General features: G+C 32.6%; 1 protein-coding gene across 3 annotated transcripts in view; it reads left to right on the top strand.

Moving 5' to 3' along the window:
• The first annotated feature begins 1,272 nt into the window (after positions 1–1,272).
• Positions 1,273–7,345, top strand: part of LOC143249157 (cuticlin-3-like) — a 28,122-nt gene continuing 22,049 nt past the window's right edge. The window contains exons 1-3 of one of the 3 annotated variants that reach the window (XM_076498569.1): positions 1,273–1,423; positions 4,447–4,493; positions 5,121–5,203. The gene's annotated coding sequence lies outside the window, so the exon portion shown is untranslated. The remainder of the gene's footprint in view (positions 1,424–4,446; positions 4,494–5,120; positions 5,204–7,345) is intronic. The other 2 variants (XM_076498573.1, XM_076498570.1) reach the window with 2 other exon arrangements.

The following is a 7,345-nucleotide window of genomic DNA, read 5'->3' as shown; positions in this document are numbered from 1 at the left end:
TATCTTTCGTCTAAAAAAAAAGACTATTAGTCTATTTCATTCGTATCAGAGAGCATTATCCAGTCTTTATTTATTTGAAATAAATGAAGCAGTAAATGGGGTTATCATAAATGCAAGTGATTTCTGAATTGCTAGAAGAGTTAATGCTGAAAGAACTGCCTTAAAATTCCAATTAAAAGAAAAACTAATTTATTACAACGAGAAATTTAAATAGTGAGATTATTTGACTTTATTGCGAGACCTATACAACTATAGAACGTCTGGAATGTTGATTCTTCACCTGTGACTCCCAGCAGGCTTGACCTCCTAACTTCTCCAATTAGCTGTCCCTCATTTAGCAGTGAAAGATTAAAGGGCTCTTGGATTGCTCATTTACCAGTGAATATTGATATTGACCGTTTATTTATGAAGCTCCCACGGCTGAAAAGGGCGAGCATATTCAGCGACGGGGATGCGAACCAGCTATCCGCAGGTTGTGAATCGAGTGCCCTAACCACCAGGCCCACACTTAGAGGAATATGCTAATTTGCACTTGATATTAACGTAGAAACACGAGGTGAAACCCTATATAGTTCTTTATCCCAGGTTTCTTTGTTTTGTGTTTTTAGTACGACCGAATAATTATTTAATAATTCGCTTTGAGTAAAAGTTGTTTACAGCAAAATATGTAAATTAATAAATAATTGCCTATGACTTTGTTTATTGATTTATACATAGCTAAGGCTTTACATAGTATTACTGCTCCAAGTTGCTTGTGTTAACTTTGCTAACACACAGCTTGTTTCTTGCACAATTTGTCTTGCAATGTTCTAACTATCCCACGCACTTTGTAGATTTGTGACTCGAAGAACATTTTCTACCTAAGACACGTTGGACGAAAGTTTTTGACACTTCCAAGTCTTTTTTATGTTGGAATACTTAACTTGTTTTAAACAGTGTAAAATAAAAGTGGCAGCTAAGGCTTTTCTTGTGAAGAAGTAATCTTCCGAGATATTTTCCACTGGTTGTAATTTTAGACTCCCAGAGCTCTGAAGCTAATGCTTTTTCTTTTTTCAATAAAAATTATGTAATCATTGTTCTTGTAGGTTTATGTTTCTATTGTTTGAATGAAGAATTTACAGTTTTCTCCATCATATGTCATTAATGACATCACAGTTACATCAACATCAGACATAACCAATCAACTACTTACCAACAACAGTTACGTATTGTTATGGTCGGAGAAATGTGCATCGTCCAGAACGTCGTGATGGTTCTCTATAAGCCTTTCTGAAAAGCTAATTTCGACATTTACAGAGAGGAAACAAATAACGCTCTTTCCTCGTGCTGTGTGACTTCAAAACACGCTACTTCTGAACCTGACAGCTTTACAAAACACGGGTAAAGGCTGTATCTCAGAGAGAAGAAGGAAAATATTTCTAAGGTTTGTTTTGTTATATTTGTTTCAAGTCGTTTGTTTTGTATAAGTATAGATGACCTTCTTTCTGTATATATCTCTTTCCATAACAGTACGAAAAAGCAGGTAACCTTTTACTGTTAATTCATTTCATTTTATGGTTTAGTATTTTAGCAAACGCATGTCAAAAAGAACTGTTTCTGTTAAAAATCTATTAAAAACAAAATCTATTTCTGTTATTCATTAAAAAATAGAACATAACACTGTCTGATGTTAGCCATTTTACACACTAGTACACAAGAATACATTATTAGTCATGTAGCTGCTTTTCAAATTTTAAGAAATAGAACAAAACACTGATAAGTCTGGTCTGATGTTATTTATGACGCTCCCACGGCTGAAAAGGGCGAGCATATTCGGTGACGGGGATGCGAACCCTCTATCCGCAGGTTGTGAATCGAGTGCCCTAACCACCAGGCCCACACTTAAAGGAATGAAATAATTTGCACTTGATCAATTCTAGTAAACTACCAGCAGGGATGAAATTCTTAGTACCGGAACTTATTTAACGTGGTACTAGTACCGAGACTTATTTGAGCTACTTTATTTCTATTTATTATGTATACATGCAATTTTTCCTTTTTCAAAAAAACATGTCCACTTCACTCAGCTGAGTGTCTTTACTTTTTCTTTTTCTTTGAGAATTTCACCCCTGAGTACCAATATTCTATTTAGAGATTGATAAATAAATATCGTATCTATTACTCAGTTCTTCGGTGTAAGCTACATCACGTAATTGTAAGAATAATGTTTAGGTGAAAATCAATATGCCATTTAGAATATATTACTTTTAGTTTATTAATAATGTAGTCTGTTTTGCTTCTTGTTGTTGTTGTTTTGAATTAAGCACAAAGCTACACAATGGGCTATTGTGCTTGTACACTACGAGTATCGAAACCCGTTGTTTTTTTTGCGTTGTTAAGTTCACAGACTAGGAAGCATTTTTCTTCTTAAAAAAGAGGATAACACATAATGATCCATAACACAATATAGTTGCTAATAATAAAAATTCATCATATGTTTAAACAGAACTCTGATAGTTAAAATTAGCGAATATTTGTTTAAAATGATGTGAACAGTCGGTGTATCACGAAACAGATTAAATTTAATGAGTTATGTTAAAGTCACCCCTCTGACATTTTACTGAACGTCTCCAGAAAACGAGTAGCTAACTTGTTGCAGGTGAAAGCACATGCGTCATGTTCTCGCAGGGATTAAAACCCGAATGTTAGCGTAATAACCATTTAATCTTGTCGCTGAGCCACCAGAAGACAAAAATCTAATAAAGTAATTATGCCTTTGTTTCTACTGAGGATACTTAGTTGTCATATGACGTTTAATGAAATATTTAAGAGTTCTTTTCCTGTTAAAACTTGCATTTTATTATTTGGTGACAAAATTTACGATTATTGATCAATAAAACTCCACACTTACCATATATTTTAATCTAAAACAAGAAAACATGATACTGGTCTTATAATAAATAATTAACTTGTATTTTTCTCCTTGATATCAGACTTGAACAGTTACCAATAAATTGGTTTGCTGCATAAAGTTGTTAGTTGAGTATTTATTTGTCTTTTGTTAAATGAAAAATATTTTCTACATTAAAACAAAGCTGATCCACAGCATCACAGTTTCTAGCATTTTTCAGAAGCTGTATATACATTTCCCGATATGTGGCTAAGTTTGACGAACGGCACACGCCCAAAACATAGCTAAAATCTTTCTAAACACAAAGTTTGACCTGATGTATAGTTTCTTAGCCTTACTGTTAATTTATATATATGTATATTTCCTTTGTTCAAGCTGTGTAGGGTAGGCATTGTTTTCTTGCATTGTTTAGTAACACCCTATATATTGATTAATAAGTAATGCATGCAATATTACATCACACTCTAATTTACAGTTTCCTAAGCCGGGCGTAGTCAAGCAGTTAGCATGTCAGGTTGTGAATCTAAGAGTTCACTTTGCATCCTGTTGATGCACAAATTAAGGCTCGCATTTTAGGGCCATAGCTGCGTTATAAGAATGACGGTCTAATTCCTCTGTCCAGGTAGGAAATTGGTAAATATACAGACTTGCAACTCTAAAATCAGGGATGAGATTTTCAACGATAACCCAATGTGGCTTGGCTCTAAAGGAAACAAAATGTACTAATGAACTAATTCGATTACATTAGATCAAGAGTTAGTGGTGAATGCCATTAACTAGCCGGTTCTATTTTATTAGGTTAAAACTACGGACAGATAACGTAGATAGCCCTCAAGTAGATTTACTGGAAATCACTTATTTTAGGATATGAAGTGCTGAGTAAAGTACCTTATTCGTATTAACACGAAGTGCATACCTCGGGGCGGCAACATATCCTGATATATTACCGATTTTTTGCGAAATATGGACACTGAAATAGGGCATTTCGTACTAACATAGAACAGCGAAAAATATTTTCCATGGTGTTTTTATACTTTTAAGCATAAATACTCTAACTTCTATGATTGTTTGAAAATTGAAATTTGGGCTACCTTCTCCGGAAAAGTGCACCCTTTTCCAGACCGTTTTTCTCTTTATTTTCTTGTTATTTTGTTTTTTCCTTTTTCTTTCATGAAAATATATTGACAATAAATGCAAACAAAAGAAAATACTTGCAAATAAACGACAATTCTCGTACAATTTCGTTGTTTTATGGGATGAATACTTATGTTGACTTTCCAACAAGTACACAATCCATAATGAAGCACATCTTTGAACGCCTCCTTCAGCTGCTTGCCTTTTCTTCTTCTTTCTCTGTCTTATTTGGCTAATCTTGCTTTTTATTTTCTTCTCACCAGTGAGCTCTTCGATGTGGTTTGCCTCTTTTATCATCTCATATCTTTCATATAGAATATTAGTAGAATATGATGGAAGTTCAGTAGGATCAGAAAGACCGTGAATTTAGCTCTGAGAATAAATTCAAAAAATGTTTATTCAATTATCTTTTTTTTTTACAGCTTAAATAGTCCCGTGGCACCCAAAACAACTTTTTTTTACCTCGGAGGTATGTATTACGCGTTAATATTATTGTTACATTATTTGATAGAACAAAAAATTACTCTCAACTTCAGGGAAAGGACTACAGATGTTTGTAAAGTTGAAAGTCGACTATTCTGATCAAGTGATATGAGTAGTTATTGCAATATTATTTATTGGTTCGGTACATGTTCCTCAAAAGGAAAGCACTTAAAATTCTTCAATCACACTTGATTTGCTGTAGAGTGAAACTATTTAAATTTTCTGCTTAATAAAATGTGTAAAACAATATTCTAAATCACACAGCATGTTATATCCCAAAAATTAGACCGAACTAAATTTGTATCTTATGGAGTAATAGACATTGACCTATACAGTTTTGAAATTTCTTGAAAATATACAGCTGATGTAATTCAACTGTTCACAATTGATAATCAGGTGTGTGCTCAAAATAGTGAATGATTATGTTGAAGTACATCAGTAGGAAAGTTGATATGACTCTGTATTTAATGTCACACTTCCAGTGAGATAGAATCTTTTAAACTAACACTGGGGAACAATTCCACCTTTTTGAGCCTAGATAATTTATTATTAGGAGATCAAAGTTGGATTGGTCATAAGAATAACGAAGTTCTGTTCATGCTTCATATTGTAGGCTGTTGTTAGGTGAACCAAGCCATGATACATGAGATTCACCTTTCTTTCCTGTGGGTCATGGTCCTCGCGACCTTCCTGTTGGTAAGTAAAATCCTCTTATGATTCATTGAAAAATGTACATTGAAAAGACAATTAAGTTATGTATTCCTACAGAATTCATTTATTCTTAAACTACCTAAAGAGGTGTGGATTTCCTCCCTTCTAATTATAATCCAGACAATAAACGACTCTACGCCAACACCCTTGTCACACTATTAATTACCATATCTAATCTTTTATAGGTTGTCAGAAATAACTCATGAATAAAAAAACAGGTAACATATGAATACGATAACTATCCCAAAAACATTTAGCATTTTAACTGTATGGTATAATTAAAGTGATTTTTTTTTTTTGTTACTGACTCACTGTCCTTGTAACAGATGATGATGCGTATGTGAAATATGGTGGGAGAATCAGTAATTAAGGATTTTTGTATTAATACAGCTATACAAATGAATGTTAGGTTAACGAAACAGAAAAGATAGAGAGATAAGGTGGTTTAAAAATCGATTAATACTTTATTTTAATGTAATCGTAATAAAGTAAAGCCAAATAAATGATAAGAAATTATATTTTCTCCTTTATGGGTAAAACTTCTTCAGCTATGCTGAAATAACTAATTTCATTTCGACAATACATAGATATACGAAGTATAACATAGGGGTCAACTTACCTAATAGAATTGGAGATTATTTGAATTTTACTTAGGCCTAACAGTTGATACTTTATAACCTGTGTACGTGATACTTAACAGTTTATTTTTTATTTCACTATTATTACATATATCTTAAAACCTACGTTTCTTCTAGGTGTTATATGTTTCATGCACTTCATATTTCGATTTAGTTATTCATTAATTCGATATATTGAAAGATATACCGACTGACCCATAGACTGATAAATCTTGAAGAATTTCGAAGCAAAGTACTTACGTAAGTAAAATGATTAAAAAGCAAGCGGACGGCTTGGAAGAAAATTATTCATTTTGCTATCAAGTGGTTATAAATACAGATGAGTTATTAATGAAATTTTCTTGATAATAGAATGCTTGTTATCTGATTTGAGATAATCCTTATGCATTTCAACTCACATATGAAGTAGCTTATTTTTTATCCGATATTTACGTGCTTTAATTGGAATGATCGCTAATTTATAGGTCTATTACACTAACCTAGATATAAGAATAATCATTTAAATAAAACGTGAAAGCCAACACACTTTGTAATATCAGTGTGAAATGAGAGAGTATGTATGTAAATATATATATGGGTTATTATCCTAGTTGGTTCCATTCAGTGTCAAGGTTGACATTCTGTTCGCCGGAAATAGACGGACTGTGCACTCGTGTGTAATTCGACTCAATTCTGAAACGTTTTGTGCCTCCGCATCCGTAACGTCCGAAATGGTTTAAACTAAACAAACGTCACAGTTTGACTACATTTTACTAACAGAGGAATTCAATATTTACAGCAAGTAGAAAACCGACCTAATTTTACAGGTCGATGTTAGAAATCCGATAGTTTTTTGAAAAGGTTAATAACCTTTCTATTTTAAAGTTCAGGAATTAAACAGCTTATTGATATTCAGAATGCAGTGTGTAATGAACAGGTCTTATAGGAGAGTAATGCATTTATATTTTCCTTATTTATATTGTATAAAGTCAACTTCCCAAGAATTCATTAAAATTAAACGAACCTACAGATTTTGTTGAACTACAAGAAATCTAAATGTTAAAACATTTCCAAGAGAGAAATTGATTATTAATTTCGAATACCGTCGGGATAAGTGAATCTGTCAAGCTTTGCAGAGAAGCTCACTAAGCCTAATTAAAGTAAGTACTAAGAAGCAATATATCATGAAATGCAATTAAAACGGCCTACCAAGTAATTTAGTATGACACACTCATAAATTAATATGAAGATTGGACTTTTATCTATACACATTTAAACTTGAAAGTGTCACATAATAAACTGAATATCCCGAAAAAAAGTGTCTTAAAATTATTCAGTGATTTGTCATCGTCCAAGAAATTTAGAAGAATGAAAAGCTAATTATATTACAATGAATCGCTTCGTCATGAACATATTGAATTCTGACATACGGTCGCAATATTTTACCTTTTGAGACAACATTACAGTATAGAAGAATATGCTACAACTAACTTTTATAAAACTAATGAAT

The sequence above is a fragment of the Tachypleus tridentatus genome, chromosome 4 (assembly GCF_004210375.1).
Source record: "Tachypleus tridentatus isolate NWPU-2018 chromosome 4, ASM421037v1, whole genome shotgun sequence".
NCBI classification, from domain to species: domain Eukaryota; kingdom Metazoa; phylum Arthropoda; class Merostomata; order Xiphosura; family Limulidae; genus Tachypleus; species Tachypleus tridentatus.
This window is presented reverse-complemented; position numbering and strand designations above follow the sequence as displayed.